Here is a 21,719-nt window from a genome sequence, read left to right on the forward strand (position 1 = left end):
TTCACTCTGGGGCTATTCGCAGGGTTGTACCTTGCGAAGAACGTAGCAGGTTGATTTCCTCTACTTCATCCTCTGTTTCTGATCCTGTCACCACAAGGACCACCTCTGTGGGACAGCGTCTTTCTCAAGCTACCTCACAGGCCATACAGAATGCTGATGACCCTTACCTTTCGAGGGTCACAGTTGTATGTATGTACTGTGACACAGTACTCTGCAGGGGGGAGCGACATCGTAGTGCTTTTGAGACTATAGTCTCAGAGCACGAGAAGATCTGCTCACTACCCAAATAAAACCCACTCTACATCTTGCTCTCTCAGCTCGCCCTTTCTTATCCCTGTGGTTGGTGTCCTCCCCTTTACCTTCCTTTCCCCTCCTCTCCTAGTGTGTCGTGTATAAAAAACCCAAAAAAATACAAAATATCAAAAATCCCGAAAATAATAAGGCTCTTTTCAGAGCCACCTTTCACAGTTAAAAAATAGAAGTGAAAATAAATGAAGCAGGGCCCTTAGTATTTTTTAGAAGTCCGCGGACAGTTCACGAACATTTAAAAAATTGGGTTGCTACCCCATCACAAACATTGCAATTTTCTCTGGGAAGAAGTGGTGCCTCTGAAAGGAGCCTTTGGGTGGTGTTTGTAAGTCAAAAATTATAAATGCTTAACCCCTACTTCAAAATGGTTGTTGTAATTCCAAAAAAGGTCGCAATGCATTTTGTACATTTCTCAGAAAAATCTGATTGCCAGTAAAAGTAAGATGGACTCCATCTCTGCGAAAAAAATGTATGTACTACGAAACATAATATTTTCATTGTTAAAAGAGGACATGCCAAAATCTCTTAGAAAGGCACAAACTGCCTTATTAACATTGTGCCTTGCTTTTTCCATTTGTGGACCAAATGAAGAAGAACGAAGCCACATTTGTCTCTGCGCAATCCGTGAAAATATCACTTGAGAATTAGGAAACATGTCCATAACCTTCCCAAGTCCTTCTTTCATAGCAAATTGCAAAAAAATTCCAGTCACATGTCCTAAACTGTTCCCTCCACAATGAATTACAATTATGTCTGGATGTTGCTCTGTCTCCAAAGTAGCACAGAGAGGTAGCAAGTCCAACCACTTCATTCCACGTACCCCATGCCAGTGTACTTCCACATGTGGGAATCCAAGATCTACAGCTACTCCACAGCTTTCTGCATGCACCTTAAACCAATGTATCCACGAATCTCCCAAAATCCAAATAATCTGTTTTCTGAAACACACAGCCATAGCTATCTTTTGTTCTATCAGCAAAAAGAGTATCTGAGAAACTCTCTCCTGGCACAGCACACCCACTAAGCTTTCCTGACCAATCCCTTTCAGTGCTTATTCTCATTTGCATGATTTCTGAACCCAAAAATCCCCGGATGTAACTCCCGATGTCCGCGGACTACCGCCATGTCCGCGGACATATCGTAACATGAACAGCCCTTCTACCATTTCCACTTCACTCTCTCTGCCATTCCCTCATTGGATGTAGCTAAAAAATCACATGACCATGCACCAATCACATTCAAGACCTCTAGATCTAACTGCATCATCATAGATCAGCACTGCAAATGTACTGTCAATCTCTCTGAGTACAAGTGTCATATCATAGGCAAGCACCATCTACCAGAAATACTGTACAAGTCTCCAAGATTTCTACTTGCAGCTCCATGCACATCCATATGCATGAACACAAACTTCAGGTATGCATATTTTCTGTACAGTAGATGAACACATTTTCAAACATACTTTTAGCTTGTGTAATCTGTAAAATGAATTTACTGTATTTTTTTCAATATCCTAAAATCAACTATCACTTATAAACCTTTGTACTATTTACTTTCTTTATACACACACACTCAAATCATGTTAAAGTAACATTTTTTAATGAAATATATAGACTACATATATTCAAACAAAATTGCATGCAAGCACAATCTATGTTTAAATCTTTAAAAAAATACTTATACAATTTCATATTTTGTTGTTTTTATTTATTTATTTACTTAATTACTTTAATTTAGACATGACATTGAGGCGCTATTACCTAGAACAGCTTACTTACAGAAATAGTAGTATTCACTGGTATATTATAAATTTCACAAGACATAGTAAAGATATTTTTTTTTGCTCCAGTTAGTCATTCAATACAATTTGTTCATTAAGAACATATCATATGTACTGAACTGATGCAATGTATCTTATGTAAATAAATTAGTTTAATGGTTTTAAAGAAGGCACTGAGGATTTCAATTAAAAAATCAATATCTAAATTAAAAAAAGCGCTATATACAAACAAAGTTACTAATTTGAAGCTTTTACAATTGCAGTGAAGACCAGTCTACTGAAAAGAAGCAGCCGAATTCGAAGAACAAAGAAGAACTAAGAAGTTACCTGTTAATTTAAGAAAAAAAGTAAGTAGAATATCACCATAACATTTGTATTATTAATCAAACATACTATAACATTAATACAAGCTATTTTGCTGCCTAATAATAGAGATTGTGTACCATTTTGTCCAAAAATCTCCATGTCTTAAAGAGCGATTTACAGCCAGAATGGCCCACAAATTCCTATTTTTGGACACACAAATTACCCAACTGAACCGCTACAATTTTCATATTATAGAACAAACAACTGTTTTAATTGTATACATTAGATTTACTATTTGTACTTTTCCACACCACTAGCTTACTTTTTTTTTGTCATCTGAACCCCAGTTTAGTAACACATAAATTCAAGAATACCTATCCCTACTAGTTGTAGTTCCCAATGCACAATCACACACCATTACATACATCTTTATCATCTTACTCAAACACTCATGCACACACCACACATACATTCCAGAACACCCCAACCCATATCTTCTTTATTTTTTTCAACAGACCCTAAAGAATGCCTATCAAAAGTCAAGTCCATAGAAAGCAACGCAAAAGTAGAGCAAATGAAAATAAAAGTGTCGAACATAAGCATCCATCTCTAGCAGAATTTGTAAAAAAAAGTTGAAACAAAACAGCTAATACAGTCATTTATTGAAACACAAGAAGTTTCAAGTATAAAAACTTTGCCTCCTCTATCAAAATGTAAAACAAACCAAAAAACAATTAACAGAAAATCAGCTATCTCTACAGATAAAACTACTTCTTCAAATTTTAATATAGTGCAAAGGAAGCATACCAAGAAAAGTATTTTAGCCAAAATGTACCGTCACAAATTCCTTCAAAATCTTATAAAAACAGGAGAGAAATCAGGTTCAATACTTAAAACCTATCGTACGAAATTAATCTTAGAAGCGTTGATGGACAGTGCAATTCTTCTGAAAAGAAAGTTATTTATTTTACTGTTAAACAAAATGAAACCACTAACAAAACTAATAACTAAATTACAAAAAAGACTTCTCAATAAGCGAAATGTCAACAGAAAGAACTTCTTAAGTATCTGCAGAGGTGAATGGAATCACACTACGAGCACAGAACCATATTTTAATGAAGAAGCATACAAACAAAAGCAAACAAATACAATTGCCATACATAGCAGTGGTCGAGGTTATGAAAAAGTGAATAATACCATAATGGAACAAGAAGTACTCCTTACAAAAAATATGCCTTGAAAACTTAGAGTTACCCCTCCATTCAACTGAATCAGACCGTCTAGTGTACAAATGGCCATGCACGTCAATGTGCAACATTCCCAAACAATGTTTCAAATCTTTACGCCAATTCCTCAATAAATATGTAACAAGCGAAGGCAAAATCAAAATTAAATTACTGCAAAATTTGGATACCTGTCCAGTGCGCAAGTACACAGGACTACAAGGACATTCATTGGCCTGCATTACAGGACCTACTTGTAAAACCACTTTCCATGATATCAAAAGGATATCAAGACATCATTCAACTATAAGAAATCTAGTCTATAAACTGTACTATGCTAAAAGTCCTGATTTAGCACTGGCAAAGTTAAATAACATCCTTCTACATGGTACAGCAAAAGACCTACTTGAAGAAATTCACTATATCCAGAAAAAATATTTTGGAAGTGAAATCCATTTACAGAATGAAATAGCTTTAAACCAAGTAAGCAACACATCTACACATGGCAACTTTTTGCTAAACACATACAAAAAAGAAATAATACATCAGCTGAAGTACCAAACCATGTATGTGTATGTTGCCGTAGAACTTTTTATAAAAGTAACACAAAAACTGTAGACCTATCATACAAAATAGAAGACAATGAAGATTCTAAATGGTTTGAATTAGCTCTCCACCTTGTAGCAGAAAACAAATACGAAATAACTGAGCCCTTAATACTTTGCAGTTACTGCACTACAAAACTTGACAACAACCAAACTCCTTCACGTGCTATCACAAATAATTTAGAATTATACCCAGTACCAAAACCCCTACAACAACTTAATTTATATGAGAGCATCATAATTCAAACAGTACACCCATTTCAAGCAATAATACGCCTTCAACCAACAACAGCAAAATTACCTCCTTCTGAATTGGTAAAAGGCATTCGTGGAAAAGTAGTTTATTTACCATTAGATCTAAAAGAAAATGTGCATACTCTAGGAGTGCAACGTCCAATGCAGCAATCTTTAATTATCTTAGTAAATGGAGTACCTACAAAAGACAAAAAAATATGGCAACAGCTGGTAGATTTATATAAAGTTAGACAAGCCTTCCAATATCTTAAAGAGAATAATGAATATTACAAAGAAATTAATATTGAAGAAAACTTGAAAGATACAACTGAAATAATTCAAGAAACACAAGAAGCTGATCAATTTGAGCTACTAGATCCTGCTACAATATCAAATACTTTAGACCATTATACAATTCATCTTTTGCACTGTAATGACACCGTAGAAGATGCACTGGAAACTTACCAAATGCGTCAAACAAAAGGATTGCCAATCAGCATATGGGAAAAAAGTACAGAAGCACATGCGTTTCCTCTACTCTTTCCTACTGGCAAAGGAGGAAGGTATGATGATAGAGCTATTCAAAGATCAGCTTCAGAATACCGCTCATTACGGATGTATTCTGAAGATCCCAGATTTAGACAAAATGTGGAATACATATTCCACCTACTCTTTGAAAGTAAACTAGCAACTTTATGTTACGGAGTTGCACACATATCAAAATCAGGATCACACTTTCAAAATATGACAGCTACACAATTATTAGAAAAAGTGCAACAAAAGGATGAGGGAGGTTTTACTATCAAATATTACAAATCTATTAGCAAATATGCGTGGTACTAAAGAGTACTGGTTTCGACGTCATGGAGATGTACGTTGTATGATCAGAAACCTTGGCGTTTAACTGGTACTGCATTGTATGGTAAATCTGAATATATAGTATGGCTAAGTCTTGGTCCAGCTAAATCTAGAAAAAGAGTTCTAAAATCATATGATGATATAGAAACAATAGCCAAACATGATCCCAACAGCCAAGACATTTAAAAAAACAATTTATTAGACACATACTACCCAAACAGAAGTAATACTTTGGAAAACATGTGTCTATACTACATAGCCCAAAACTACACATACAAAAATAATATGAAACCTGATGAAAAAAAAGGTAAATATAGAGTAAGAAACTGTGAAGGCAGCTTAGTTAAACTCACTAAACCAAATTTAATTAATCATATCAAATTGTCATTAAAGACTCCTCAACATAAAGAAGTATATTACATGTCCCTGCTACAACTCTTCAAACCATGGAGAAAAGAAGAACAATTACTAGATAACTATGACTCATATGAGGATGCTTTCAAAGCAAATTAAAGCACTATAACTGATGTAAACTTTACACAGTACAAAACAATGTTGCACAATGAACAGCAACACAAAGAAGAACTCCAAGCCCAACTAGATAAGGACACTCCTGACAGTAATCAACCTTCTGTAACAGGAAGCCAAGAACCACTGGGAGAACCACTAATAATAAATGAGGCAGAATTAGCTATGATAGAAGTAGAAAACACCATGTGTCAGTATGAAGATAAGGAAGACTTGACTATACTACAATCAAAACTAAACAATGAGCAAAGTAGCATTTTTCAAGAAGTAACAAAACAAATTGCAAATGGTGTAAAACATGAAAATAAAGAATGTTCCCTGCCATAATTATAAACCTATACTACTGTACATCAGTGGTGAAGGTGGTTCTGGCAAAACATTCCTAATCAAAATCATTAGTAAGTTCCTTCAACAATTGACAAACAACAAACTGTCAGCTGTTGTCACTGCCCCCACAGGTGTAGCTGCCTACAACATAGGTGGTGTTACATTACACTGATTACTACTATTACCAGTAGAACACCAGAACAAATTAGACTATTACAAACTTTCTGCAGAAGCTGCAATGGAATTACGCAGAGTATCGAAACAAATGAAAATGCTACTAATAGATGAAGTGAGCATGGTCTCCAACCTAATGTTAGCTTTGATTCACCTCAGATTACAAGAAGTACTCAAAACAGACTATGAAGAGCTCTTTGCAGGAAAAACCATTATTGTTTTTGGAGATCTGCTTCAATTAACACCAGTAAAAGGTGAGCCTATTTTTAAAACATTAGGACACAAACTCTGCCGTAAAACTGTTGGCAGCATTGGAAATGTCAACCTTTGGCAACATTTCCAATACAGAGAATTAACACAAAACATGCGGCAATCTGCAGATCTCACTTATGCCAACATTTTAAAAAGTATCAGAGTTGGTATACTTTCTAAAGAAGCAGAAGGAATATTGAAAACCCGGCACATTAATGCACTTTATGGCGATATGCATGTGCTACAGATGTTATGGAACAATTAGCCCACAAAAATGTCAATTGTATGGCCTTAATGCCAACTCTTGCAAGCTGTTTCAAATTCAATGAAATCATGCTAAAGAAATGCAACCAATCATGGAAATTAGCGCCACAGACAAACTAGATGTACATGGTATGACACTACCCATGTGTGACCAAGCCACAACAAGACTAAATAGTTTAGAAAAATCAATCTCAAACACAGCAGGCTAAGAAAAGATATTAAAATTATCCTTAAATTGCAGAGTAATGCTTAAACGTAACCTTGATGTGGACCAAGGACTAGTTAATGGAGCACTGGGTACAGTTGTTGGCTTTCAAACATACCCACGCAACAACAAAATTCAGTTTGTCAATATACTCTTTGACCAACTTTCAGAAGTAAAAAGGATAGGACGCTCAACAGCTAGATTCCTTCTCTTCAAAGATATGTATGTACGCAGAGAACAATTTTCTCTAACTCTTGCATATGTAGTCACGATTCATAAATCACAAGGTCTTACCCTAGACAAAGCAATGATAGATATTGGTAACACAGTCTTTAAAGAAGGCATGAGCTATGTAGCACTATGACGCTTACATACACTTGACGGTCTATTTCTAATCAACTTTGATGCAAGTAAAATAAACGCTGATATTCCTTGCATTTTAGAATACAATAGACTTCGCTCACTATACACCCCCCACCTAAACACACATTCTGTTCCACAAAAAGTAAAATGTTATAAAAGAAAAATAAATCAAACATAAATGCAACAGGATGTCACTGCAAATCCTCCAAAGAGAGTAAAAGAAACTAATACTTCATCAAGTACCACAAGCAAAAAAGAATCAATTAGGGAAAGTAAACCAAGTACTTCTTTAAAGAAGGAAGACAAACTCCAAAAAAAGCAGTTAGATACAGAACTACCTCACCATTTAAATTCTCAAATATAGTTGGTGTAAGTTGCTACGCAAATGTAGCAATGAATATTCTATTTCAATTACCACCAATTGTTGACAACATTTACTTACACAGTACAGACCCATTGTGTTTGCAAATGTTAGTACTTCACAGAAATGCAGCAAACAATCCTGACAACACGTATAGTGTTTTTTGGAATAAGACAACAATTGCACTACTGTGCAGGAAAGGTGAAATTCACTATAAATGCACAGGAAGATCCACAAGAATTTCTAATGTACTTACTACAAGTACTGGAAAACAAAAACATACCTATAAATGAAATCTTTCAGATTTCATACATGTGGAATCATACATGCACTCTCTGCAACAATGTGACACAAGAAGAAATCCCCAATGAACGCTTCATATATATATATCAATGCCAAATTCTGAATCCATTCCATTTCAGCGACTTGTACAAAATGCAAACCATGGTAGATTATGCTCTACCTGCAATTCAGATAATCGCTCCACGTTAGTAATACAAACACATAGTAAATACATAATATTAATGCTTCTACGTTACAATGCAGATGGTACCAAAAACAACTGCAAGCTGATTGGATTCACACATGGTCAAATATCACTTGGTAAGAAAACCTTCACAACAATAGGTATAATCTACCACGCAGGAGCCACAACCAATTCAGGGCACTACACTGCATATATAAAAAAGAAATGTGGATGGTTTGAATGTAATGATAGTACCATTACTCTAAAGCAGAGATTGCCAGGAAATCTTACAAACGCTTATTTGATGGTCTTAAAACCAAAATTTGATAACTAAACTGTATTTAAACCCTAAGTAAACTTGTGTTAAAAAAATATAAACTGTTAGAATACTCCAAAAGCTATCTAACTGCTCAAAGATTCTACAACAACTAATCAGATAAATGAATACCACTAAATTAGACCAAAAAATACACAGTTAGAATACACCAATTGGTATCTAACATCTAACTGTCCAAAAATTTAACAATATCCAAATAGATAAATCAATACCACTAAAATATATAAAAAAAAATAGACAGTTAGAATACCCCAATTGGTATCTAACTGCTCCAAAATTTTATAATATCAAAACAAATAAATAATGTTACTGCTCCAAAAAAATACAACAAGCAAAAGTATAAAGCATTAGCCAGAAACAACAAGTGAACACTGAAAACAAACAAAAAAACTGTAGCATAACAGAAAAAGTTTTTTTTTAATCCAACATGGATTTTTTTTCTCCCACAGACCCAATGATTTTAGCAACAAATACAGAAACTGAGCAAATTGCACAGTACTCTGATTTGTAATCTACTAAATATGAGGGTCCAAAAAAAAGTATATTGATTATACAATGTAATACGTCATTACAAAATACTAATACTAACATGCTATTTTCTTTTATCACAGAAATTAACAAGAAAAACATGGACTCCCGTTACTAGACCAAACAGTAAGTATACAATAATAAGGAGCACCATAGCAGCATATCACATCCATGGTATCTAATACCTTTGTTCCTTATACATTTGTTTTTCACCCAAAGTTATAAGCAAATATGAATGTGATATGCTGCAGTGGTTGTTGCCAGGGCATTGAGTCTTGGGTGCATGTCCAAATGGCCATGCACCCAAGACTCTATGCCCTGGCAACAACCACCGCAGCATATCACATCCATAGAGTCAAACATTTCAACTATGGTTTATGGAAACTTTTAATGTCCGCGGACATTATGAGTGTTCTTAGAACACTTTCAACTTGCCAGCGAACAATACGGACAGCGTTTTCAGGACGCCCCCTACGAACATTTCAGAACAACGCGATAGTTCTTAGAACACTTTCAACTTGACAACGAACAATACGGACAGTGTCCTCAGGACACCCCCAATTTGTTTATTTGCGAACATTTCAGGACACTGCGAGTGTTCTTAGAACACATTCAACAGCGAACAATACAGACTACGCCTTCAGGACACCCCCTACTAACATTCCAGGACACCGCGAGTGTTCTTAGAAACGTCTTCAGAACACCCCCATTTTATTTATTTGCGAACATTTCAGGACACCATGAGTGTTCTAAGAACACATTCAACTTGACAGAGAACAATACGGACAGCGTCCTCAGGACACCCCCATTTGGTTTATTTGCGAACATTTCAGGACACTGCGAGTGTTCTTAGAACACATTCAACTTGCCAGCGAACAATACGGACTACGCCTTCAGGACACCCCCTACGAACATTCCAGGACACCGGGAGTGTTCTTAGAAACGTCTTCAGAACACCCCCATTTTCTTTATTTACGAACATTTCAGGACACCGCGAGTGTTCTTAGAACACATTCAACTTGACAGAGAACAATACGGACAGCGTCCTAAGGACACCCCCATTTTGTTTATTTGCAAACATTTCAGGACACCGCTAGTGTTCTTAGAACACATTCAACTTGTCAGCCACAACCCCATTCATATTTGCGAACATTTCAGGACACAGCGAGTGTTCAACAACGTCTTCAGAACACCCCCATTTTGTGTATTTGCGAACAATTCAGGACACCGCAAGTGTTCTTAGAACATATTCAACTTGACAACGAACAATACGGACATCGTCCTCAGGACACCCCCATTTTGTTTATTTGCGAACATTTCAGGACACTGCGAGTGTTCTTAGAACAGTTTCAGTTTGCTTGCGAACAAAACGGACACATATTGAGTCCTCAGAACACCCCCCATTCAGTTTATTTAGAACATTTCAGAACACCCGTGATGTCCGCAGACAAATCGAACACAAAAAGAATGTCTAACACATAAAAAACAAAACTTTCATCCTATCTCATACACTCCCACCCTCCCCAAACACTCCTACACACCAACACACTCTACTAAATACAAATTTTGAACAAAGTTGCACCGCGCTGTCCGCGGACGACCGCGAATCCAAGATGGCGGGCGCTACCGAAAATCTGATGCGCTTCACGCTCCACGCCGTCCAATCAGCGAACACGTTGCATGTCCACGAACATCACGCAAGCCGATTGGCCAATCAGGACACTGTCCGCGGAGCGAACAGGGAAGTCCATCCGCGGACCGAACACAGATATCACTAATTTATTTTGACCTACTTTTTGGTCATTTTAAAAAAAAATACTGGACGGATTTTCACCAAATTTGCAAAAGCGCGCTTTCGGGACCAAGCCGCTGCTCCTGCTCCAAATTTGGTGAAAATCCATCCAGCGGTTTGGGCTGTAGACGCGAGCAACATTTTTTCCCATTCATTCTATGGGAAAAAAAAAGTTTTGGGACCCCCCCTATAACTTTGCCCCCCTGGATGAATCCTCGCCAAACTTTGCAAAAGAATTCAGAGTGACCCAAATACTTTTTTTGCAAAGTTTGGTGAGAATTCGTCCAGTGGGGGCAAAGTTATAAGCCGCCCAAAAAGTGCTCTTCCTATGGAAACAGCAACTTAACCATAACAACATGGCCACTACCGTGGCCATGTAATATATCACACTTTTATAGTAAATTAATGTTTGATAGCACACTTGTGAAGATGATAGTGATATACAACGGATAATGTTACAGTGGTACACTCTTTTTGATGGCTTAGAAGTGATATAGAGAGGATAAAGTAGCTGAGAATGCTTGTATGGCTTCAAGGACAATGCAATGATGAATGAAAATGCAGTACAGAAAATAACTTGATATAACTTCAACAAAAGACAATGTAATCACTTTTCTTTGACAATCCCCCCCCCCTTTATGCAAGGTAAAGAGATGGAAGGAAAGCACACAGTTCTCAGGAATGCAATCAAATATAATTCAGTTCCCCCCTAGCAAGCTTAGATGAAAACAGGTAGGAGGTTGAAACACAGGCAATATAATTTGATGTGGTATGCAAAGAAGAAAAGAAATATGTGGAAAATGCTTTTAATTCCCTATAGGAGGTTCAGGGTAGGTGATAGATACTTTGAATCAGTTCAGGATCACTTTAGCAATGCTCTATGAATGATTGTCAGGTTGCACACGAATTTCAGCAAGGAAAGCAAGGACAAATATTTTTACACGTGGCTGAAATTAAGCAAAATGTCAAATCGCAGCAAATTTAGTCGCGTGCGTCGAGTGCAATTACGGAGGCACTATAAGGGGTAGCAAGTCGGTTCTAGGCTCGTTGAAAGCTTAGAATCTTAGCTTTAACGGTTCCAGATATACAGCCGATTTAGTAAAGGTAGTTTTTCGGATTTGAAATTTCAAAGCTCAAAATGACAGATGACAGTTTTCAGTTTTAAAGATGACAGAATGACACGATTCTAGGAGGCAGTTCTAATGGGCTAAAATTGTTTGGATTAGATTATTTTAAACTAAGAGATTGGTTTTGGCACAGTGGTAGCTGGGTACTCACACTAGATTTTGGACAGGAATGCGACTTCGTCACCGATCGGGTCAGGATTGGCTGGACTTCTGCTAGCGCTTCTTCACAGCGATCTGGTCTCTGGGTCTCTGGTTCTGTTATCGGTTCTGCTAGTTGTTCCGGATACAGCACTGCTTTCTGGATACTGCTACAGGTTCTTGCAAAAGTTCTTGGCAAAGAATTCAAACAGCTCGCCCGGCTTTTGAATAGTTTGGTTGGTTTTGAGGCCTGCTGAAGAGGATTCAGCTTGTGGATTCAGGCCTCTCTGCTACAAATTCTGGAGTTAATTTTTGGTCTCTGGAGATTGATGGATTTGAAGTCTGGATCTCTGGATGTGAAGTCTGAAGTCTCCCGGCAAAGTGTCCCGCAAGAAAGTGGAAAGTGAATGTCCCTACCTGGGTTTCAGTGGCTCTTTTTATGTGTTTAGAAAGTGGGTGTGTGCCTGGGCCTAGCTAAGCCTACCCCTCTCACTTATCATTGGCCAAGATTTCCTCCCCCCCTTGATTGGGGGAAGGAAATGGAGTGTCAGAGTGATGCTGTAGGTTTTATGGTCAGAGGAACTTCCCCTTGTCAAATTGCACACAAATCTATTTCTGACCCAAATACATATTTATATATGTACCATTTTTCTAATATTATACGTCCAGTTAACATATTTTCTGTAGCACCAAACCATCCGATCCCTGTCTTTGTACGATGTCGTGTCCCCTTATGACAGAATTCTCCCCTTTTCATCCAGTTAACAACCTCTAAACCTTTCCAGATTTTACACAAATGTGCACCAGGGATATGGGTTTCAGATGATAAAGTGTCAGATTTTTAACGTACATACATTTGGAGTAACAACCTTTTTTCCCCTACTATCCCCAAGAACATACCACAGGGTCCTAACACCTCTTAAAATGTGCACAGAAAAATCACAAGAATGATGATGTTATTTATATAATTTTTACAAGTCCGCACTATGAATTATCCATCTTTTTAACATCATGGTCTGGCCCCAAAGGGGTGTGGTTTTCCAAAGCACATGGTGGAATTTCTGGTTTATCCACTTCCCCCAAGCTCAGCTTGCTCTCACAGGCACTGCCCCTCCCAGTTTCTCCCAAGAGGAAGCCATTTTACGACCCCCCCAATATAACATTTGCCTGAGCCAGGGACAGTGCTTTGTTTAGTTTCTTGTAGTCCCCAGGTGCCACTCCCCTAATTCAATCAGAAAGGTGTCATCTCATTTTGGCAGGGGAAGCAGGATGCAGCCAGGCCTGGGAACACAGCTGCTAAATTCCCTCTCCTGTCGGGGGTAGTTGCCGGGCAGAATTCACTCTCTTCAAGCCAGGCTTCAGCTAAATGTCATGTTTGTTCCCAGTTTTCTACATTCCAATCAAACTTACAATTTTTTGCACATGCAGCTAGAATGCTGATTCTAAGTTCAAAACTATGACATTTAACAGTTGCAACCTATGTTACACTCAAAAGTAGGTCACTCATTTATTTTAAACATTTCGATTTTAGTGGCTTTCTGTCCATTTAACTTAAGCTGCTGACATCCACAGCTCAGCCAGTTTTGTTATAAACATGGTTTTGGGCTTTTTTTCTTTCCATATTTAGTATGCACGCAAGAATACATTCTGCCAAATGTCTGCTGGTGTTCATTGAGATTTTTGAATATCTTGTGATGTTTAAAATAGGCATTTTGAGCTTGCATTCAGGGAAACAAAGGTGATTTTAAAGCGCTTTTTTTAGCCAACCGGCACTGCTGTTTTTCCTTTGGCACACATTTCACTCGTGGCACTCCTGGCCCATCATGCTTGCACTGGTGGGTGGCAGGTTAGGTAATCATTTTGGTGTGCGCACAAACTGCGCGGTTTTCCCGGATTCTGGCACAACTGTAGACTTTTCCGCCCTCTTGGATTTCCTAAGCCCACAGCACCAAATGTTGCAGCATAATAGTCCAAACGTGGGTCAGGACACCCAACAACACACACCAAACACAAACACACACACACGCACAAACACACACAACACAATCATCCCTTGCAAGAAAATAGTTGCTGTCTAGTCTCCCTCCAAATCCCCCAGCTCCTGCCAACCAGCCCGGCCGCTGCTTCCGGCAGCCAAACTCAACCCAGAAGGATGTCTGAAAGTGTTCAGAGTGTAAATTAACTGCTAATGCAACAGTTAGTCTAATGCAACGCAATTACTCTCATGAAACCCACAATGCAAATATTGTCTGCTGATCAGCCATTAATGCAACAAACGGGCCAATGCTAAAGTCTGGATTAAGCTACGGTGTTAGGGAGCAAAATTAACAATGGGTGACACTTAATCAAATGCACCAAGTAACTCAACAACTGTGTTGGCCACCGGGGAGCAGCTGCATGTGAGCGACAACTATTCCATTGCAGACAATGAACCAACAGTTAGTCTGGGGACATACTGAATACATTGATTCATTCTAGGATAACAGTTAATGAAAAACATATCTATGATAGCAAATTGATCTATGAAGCAAGGGGTACATTACAGAGTGCAGCAATTAGTCTGGCACAATGAATAAAGAAACACATATTCTAGTGCGCTAGGGAGCACATTACAGTGGGTGGCAAATTAATCTAGTGCAGGTTGTAATGCTGCAAAAGAGATAGGGCAACAATAACCAGCCATTAGATTTAGGATAACAATTCAGTTAATGTGCTATTGCAACAATTTGCCCATGAGCGTTAAGGATCACATGCAAATTAGAATGCAACAATAAGAACGACGGTGCTGGGGTGCAAATTATAGTGGGGCATTGCATCAAATGCAAACTTGTTTTGTGACTGTAGATAATGCAACAAATAACCCTCGGGCAACCAATGAATTAAAATATATCATTATTTGGTAATAATGTTATGTCATGTTATGTTATGTTATGTTATTTTGCATTTATATAGCGCCTTATATACCATTGGTATGGTCTGAAGGCACTGGTAGGTTGAACGCCCTTGGGAACCGAAGTTCAGATCAGTAGAGAGAACAGAGAGAGTCAAAGGTGCGTATGAGCACCGGGTATGTGTGCAGCTGGTGCGGTATTCGTGTAATAGCTGCTTCTTAGCAGTAGGTGTGGTGGTTGAGAGATCAGGAGTATATGTTTTTTCTGGCAGGATTTATCCAGACCGAATGTGGCTGCATTAAGCCTAAGGAAAACGCCTGGCTGGGGGGGGGGGGTGTAACCAACAGTGTTTACTTAGAATAATGGGTAGTATGCGGCGGATGTTGGTATGAGAACAGTTATACTGAATGGTGTCATAGTATCTCTGTGTTCTAGTTGAGTGGTGGTGTAAAGGGGAGAGTAAGCGTGGTGGTGTGATTTGATGGGTTTTATACTCTGTCAAACGTTCTCTGCATTTCAAACCATACTATATACGTCACACAATTTTATGCGCTCCAGTCCGTTCCATGCACTCCTATCCGCTCCATGCACCCCAGTCTGCTCACACACTACAGTCAGCTCGACGCTCTCATGCACTCAGTCCGCCCCGCCCGCTCCAGTCCACCACGCGTGCTCCAGTCCGCACCACGAATGTACTCTTGTCTGCCCCACGCATGCACCCCTGTCTGCCCGACGCATACATTCCTGTCTGCCCTATGTATACACTCCTGTCTGTGCCTTGCATACGCTCCTGTCTGCCCCATGCATACCCTCTTGTCAGGCTCATGCATGCACTCCTGTCAGCCACACACACTCCTGTTTGAATTACTTATATTTTCATCATATAATCTGGGGTGCTGGGGAAGAATTCAGGGGGGGACAATTAACATATGTATCTAATGCAACAGCCAATGGATACAATAATTCTAGGGTAATAATTTCTTTGAAAAATAATTATATGGATTCAGTTAATGCAACAATGAATCGAGGGCATAGGGAGGCAATTACAGGGTGACAGATTAATGTAATGCAAATGATAGTGCAAGGGTTTATTTAGGGCAACAATTAATGGGCAAAATAATTCTAGGGCAAGGGACGAATCCAGGTTAATTCTGCAGCAGTAATTAATCCATGGTGCTAGGGAGCAACTTCTAGTGGGGACAAAAAAAATCAGCCTAAAGCAACGAGTAATGCAATCGTTGTCTATAGAACTAATGTACGCAGAAATGATTCTAGCATCAGGCGTACAGTGGGGTTAATTAATAGCGGAGCAATTTGTGTGAGAAAAATAATAGAGAGGACTAAGCAGCAGAGGTCAAAGTGCCACAACAAGTAGGCTTAGTGCTATAGTTAAAGCAGAAACTGACCTCGGAAAATTGAATGGTGTTCTACCTGAGCTGGCTGTTGATTGGTCTGCTTTGCAGAAGAGGTGACAGGAGCACGGCAAGGGTGACAGAGCAATCAGGCACCACTCTTTGCTTTGGCGCTTTGCCGGCTGCCGTGCAGGCTATAGTGGGAGACTCAGCTTTGTTCGGTTTCTTGGTCATGTAACCCATGAAGCCCCCAATTCAATGGGTGGCAGGGAGGGACAACGATGGGGAGGTCAAAGGGGTAAACAAAGGACGGAGAGGTGAGGGAGAGGGCACGACATGATGTCTATAAGGCTACAAAGATGCAAAGATGTTTTTAACTGTCTAGCTGGATTAGGTAAAATTCACTAAGGCTCCGCTTGCCACAAGGGAGGCCTGGTAATTCCTGGGATCCCGCTATGGGCTGAGAAAGAGTACCACTACTGACCTGTGGGTCACGTAACCAGGGACGTCATTTCACCAAAATGTCAGGGGTAGTGGAAGTGACATCACGAGACCTTTGACCTCTGATGACTACAAAGGAAATTATGTCATTTGACCCTGCCCCCAAGTGACATCACTGGTATTGCATTCTTTTTCAGTGGATTTACAGGTGTACAGTACTTAGATTGTTGCTCAAAAACGTACAGAGAGTCTAATTGCACTCTCTGGTGCCTTTGTCTCCCACACAGAGCCATTCACTGACACTCGGGCGGTTTAAAATATCTAACCCAATATATAACAATGCAAGACAGCCTTGGGGATCATTATGGCCAAGTAAGTGTTACTCCCTGCCACTTAAATGCTTGAAAGAAACGTAAATCATGTGAAACCTGTGAAATTGAAAGGCTTTTCGCATTTTTTTAGATTCCATGATGCATTATGGGACATGTAGTATCCGGAATACCATAGAAACTCGGTACACCACTGAAATTTCTCTGCAGGACTTGAAACAAAAATCCCTGCCTTACACATAAAGTGGTAAATATGATTGATTCATATATCAAAATGTAACTATTTTTGGTTCAATATGTTACTTGTTTCAACAAAAATCTAAATAAATTTACGTATTGATTTACAGCTTGAATTCTTAAAACGGACTGGTCTGCCGCCTCAAATAAATTGATTCATGCAATCGCTTTGCCCATCACACCAAAAGAAATCACTTTTAAGGTTAGCAACCTGGCTACTTGTTTTGTATGCACACAAACACCACCATCACTGTTTTTATCATGTTTGAGTAAAACAATTTTTATTTATCTCTTTAGGTCACCACACTGACACATAGGCGCCATGTTGCCAGTGTAACGTGTTTCTTTAACCTATCGCGTCCTGAAGATGGGGCGTTGGACTTTACTGACGAGCTTTAAACTGCAACAGTGTTGTCCTTCTCCCTAGAAACATATTCAAATGTTGACGCTTTTATACCATGTTGTTGTATAATTGAAAATGCAATCAAAATACACCATTACTAACATCATGCAAATTGTGCATTGCAAATGTTTTGGTGTCTGCTTCTTCCGCCCATTTGTGTTTCTACAAATAACGAACGCTGGAAATAAGTTTTTTATGTTGTTTTACCATGCTGTTTGATATAATAATTAAAATATGCTAAACACATTTCTTTGTCTATGGTGGGAGATATAATCCTATGAAATTCCTACTGTGAGGTACATTTCTGACAAGTAGCCACCTTTCGGTGTGTTAGAGGTGGGTAGCTAGTGGTATATGTATGTTTTTTTTCTGCTGTATCTCTCCTCACATACCACAGCCCCCTTAAAAAAAATTGAGGAAACCCTTGTGCTCACAACACTTGATTATCCCTTCGTATTCAGAAGAATACTGAACAGTTCAAGTATTCGGCCATCACCGAATATGAAACCCAAAAAGTAGTTTTATCATTAAATCATTAAATCAAGTTCCAAACTTGAAAAACACATGTTTAAAAAAAAAGTGCTTTAATTCTGTTCCCATGTTACATTTATTTCTCTTCATTTGCATCAACATAACATTCTTATTTAAGGCATTCAAGCCAGAAAAGAACAAAGTAACCAAAGAAATTAAACACCACTGCTACTGAAAGTGCAATGCTTCACAAATAGCAAAGTGATTGTTTAATCAATAAAACAGATACTCTAATATACAATTGCCATTGTGAATCGTACATGCGACATTCTCTAGTGTATTGCAGTGTAGCTTAGGTGGAAAGTGAGATTTGTACCGTCCTTGAAACTCACATAGAAATGTTTCGGTACGCTGATGCTGGATACAAGTATTGGGTACACGAGAGGAGAGTGGACTCTAGCTCCCTACTATTTTTAAAGGGGGAACACAACCAACATAGGTCAAAGAAGGAGAGGGCTTTTCCAGAAAGGCAGATTGGTCTGGAGCAGGGATAATGGCAAGTAGGAAAGCCAGAGATGTGACTGAATCTGCCACACTTTACAAGCTCTAATAAGGCCCTTTCCTATTGGACATTAACTAAATTCCACCAAATAACATTCCACTTCCACTTACCCCACATCCTTTCCATTAAACTAGAGAATCCAAAGCTTTGTGGCTTTTTTTCTCTCTCAGTCTTCCACCCTCCACCCAACAACAAAAGCAGATACAATGCTACCTATCTCTGTTTACACACAGAAAGTGTTCTTATCTCTCACACCTTTCCTGTTGGGGCAGAGTGGCACATAAGGTTAATCAAGAGATTTCCCAATAAGCATGTTCTTCTAAGTCGACAATTTGGGTTGGGAAATTCCGGTCGCATCTTGCAATGCCTGCAATGTAATCGACCCATCCATGGCCCTATTGATCTAGACGAGGCAGCCCACCTCTTTGGAGGTCTACTACTTTCCAAACACCCTCACTTCCCATCGATTTCACCAACAGTCCATAGCTCTCTCACTCTGTCCCAAGCAAACAGAATCCTCACACCTATTTTCTATATACCCTCTGGCAGACGGGCCGACAGGGGAATGAGAGATTTGCCAACATGATGTTCATCAGGGGCCTCTAGAACAGGGCATGCCACTCTGTCTGACATATAACTGGCTACATCAGCCCTACTGGTTTCCATTACTGGTTGGGAACTATTTAAGTTTCTCCATATGTATTTCCCATAGGAACAAACAATGTTTTCCTTTCATAACTCCTCTCCAATTCAGAAACATATTCCCCTTGTCTTATAATCAGGAATGCTGTCAAACAATGTTTAATTCAATTCATATCTTTTGCAATCTACACTCCATGTGTTTCTATGAGCTGTTAAATTTCATTAGAATTAAAACAGGATTCGTTAAGCATATGGGGGTGCAGGAAAAAAGTGGCAGGAACAGAATTACTGCCACATTTCCCACATTGCCATACTACGAGTTTGACCCTGGGATGGGAGATTTAGCTCCAGCATAATGCTGGACGTCACTCCTCCCACTTTCTGCCAGAAAATTGGCAAAATCTGTGTGATTACCATAGTGGCATTTGCGCCAGTGATATTTCTGCCAAAATCCCCAATGGAGTGCTATGGACTCCAAATAAATGGGGACTAACACCGTCACCACCACTTGAAATCTGGCAGTAAATCTGCCGGACCAAGTGGCGGCAACGGTAATTCAGTTGGGCAGTATTCCAGCAGATTTATCACCGTAATACCATCCAACTCGTAATGAGGGCCTTGGCTGGAGGCAAATAACAAGAAAATATTCAGCTGGACCCGGGTATAATTTTTTTGACCAGAATTCAGACAAATACTTATTTGATGCCTAAGTTCAATACACCCCCTAGTTAATATATTCAGGTTCTGCATACATTCATTTGGTGTTGCACACATTTTGGACAGTTGTGGAAGCATAGAAGATTTGTCATATTGTAAGGTTCCCATATCTACATCTATAGCATCATAGCAGCCCTTTTAGATGTCATTATGCTACCCAGTCGGTTAGCAATTGTGTAGTGTGCAGCACACCAGTCAATGACAAGATTATACATGGGAACACGTTAGCAGAGGCTGCTGCTAAATTGGAGGCTGCTTCCAACTCTTAGACTGAACATGCAACAAGACTAAAGAGAAAGGCACACATCCTTCCATTCACAACACTGGAAAAGCTAGCAAACATTTAAGATGCAGCTTCAGATTCAGAAAACGATTCTTGGACATGGAGAGGTTGTCGTCTACCCTCTGATACCCTTTCAGGAGATGAACAAGGCAGCCTTGTCATTGTGACGGTACTGTTACCCTACTTGCCTTGCATTTATCGCAAATTTCACTTATGTAGTTGAGGGAGGCATGAGCGCCAAAATGAGACAAGGCTGGTGTGCTCACATTTGTCTGCCAGAGCACAATCCTATTGTAGACAGTGTATTATCTGCCAACAAAACAATGTAGGACAAGCTATACAGAGAGATGCAAATGCACATTCATAACCTTATGGACAGTTTTCAAATATTGAAGCTGATCAATTTTAGTTGCGATAGATATTTTCTCTGGCTGGATATTATTAAGTCCGTACTTTGGTTCTGTGGCTGAGCTGGATCCAAATAGTAGGTCATTGTGGTCCTCTAAACAGTTCAGAAAGCAATTACTTCTCACTGTTTGAAGATGATGGTGATCACACAGTCTACAGAGGAACAAACTTGTGTTATGCTAAGTTAGATATAATGTAAGGACTCGAGCAAGAGCATGTCTCCATGTTTTGATGTTGGTGTTATTTCACCTGAAGATGGTTCCTCAGAACCAAATAGATTGTGGCAAGCTTGACCTTCACCTATCAGCAACATGTGCAACAAATATAAATACTGGACAAAACAAAGCCTGAAATGATTGCAACTATATATGCTGTTATTCAGAGGTTTGCAACGTTTGGCTCTCCAGATGTTTTGGAATGCAGATCCTATCATCCATAGACAGCATAGTCAATGGTGGGAGATCATGTAAGTCAAAGTCCAAAGCCTCTGGAGAGCAGCAGGTTGCAGACCCCTGATGCAGACAAATGGGTCTTCATAAAATCTACAATGCAATACATATGAATATGGAAAACTACAAGCATTAATCTCCCGACCAATGCTCTTAACAAATGTGCCAACTGCTCAGTGTTTAAGATACTGCCCCTCTGTAACCTCAGTTCTGCTTATGCCAATCCCATTGTACTTTTGAGTCTTTGGTTCTTCCTTGAAATCTTGTCCTCAGCATTTCAACTAACTCTTTTTACAGAGTGTCGTATTCTTTTTGTCTCCTCTAGAAACCTGATAACATTGAAATAGTTGGAAAGTT

This window comes from Ambystoma mexicanum, chromosome 6p (assembly GCF_040938575.1).
Source record: "Ambystoma mexicanum isolate Mex_15411 chromosome 6p, UKY_AmexF1_1, whole genome shotgun sequence".
NCBI classification, from domain to species: domain Eukaryota; kingdom Metazoa; phylum Chordata; class Amphibia; order Caudata; family Ambystomatidae; genus Ambystoma; species Ambystoma mexicanum.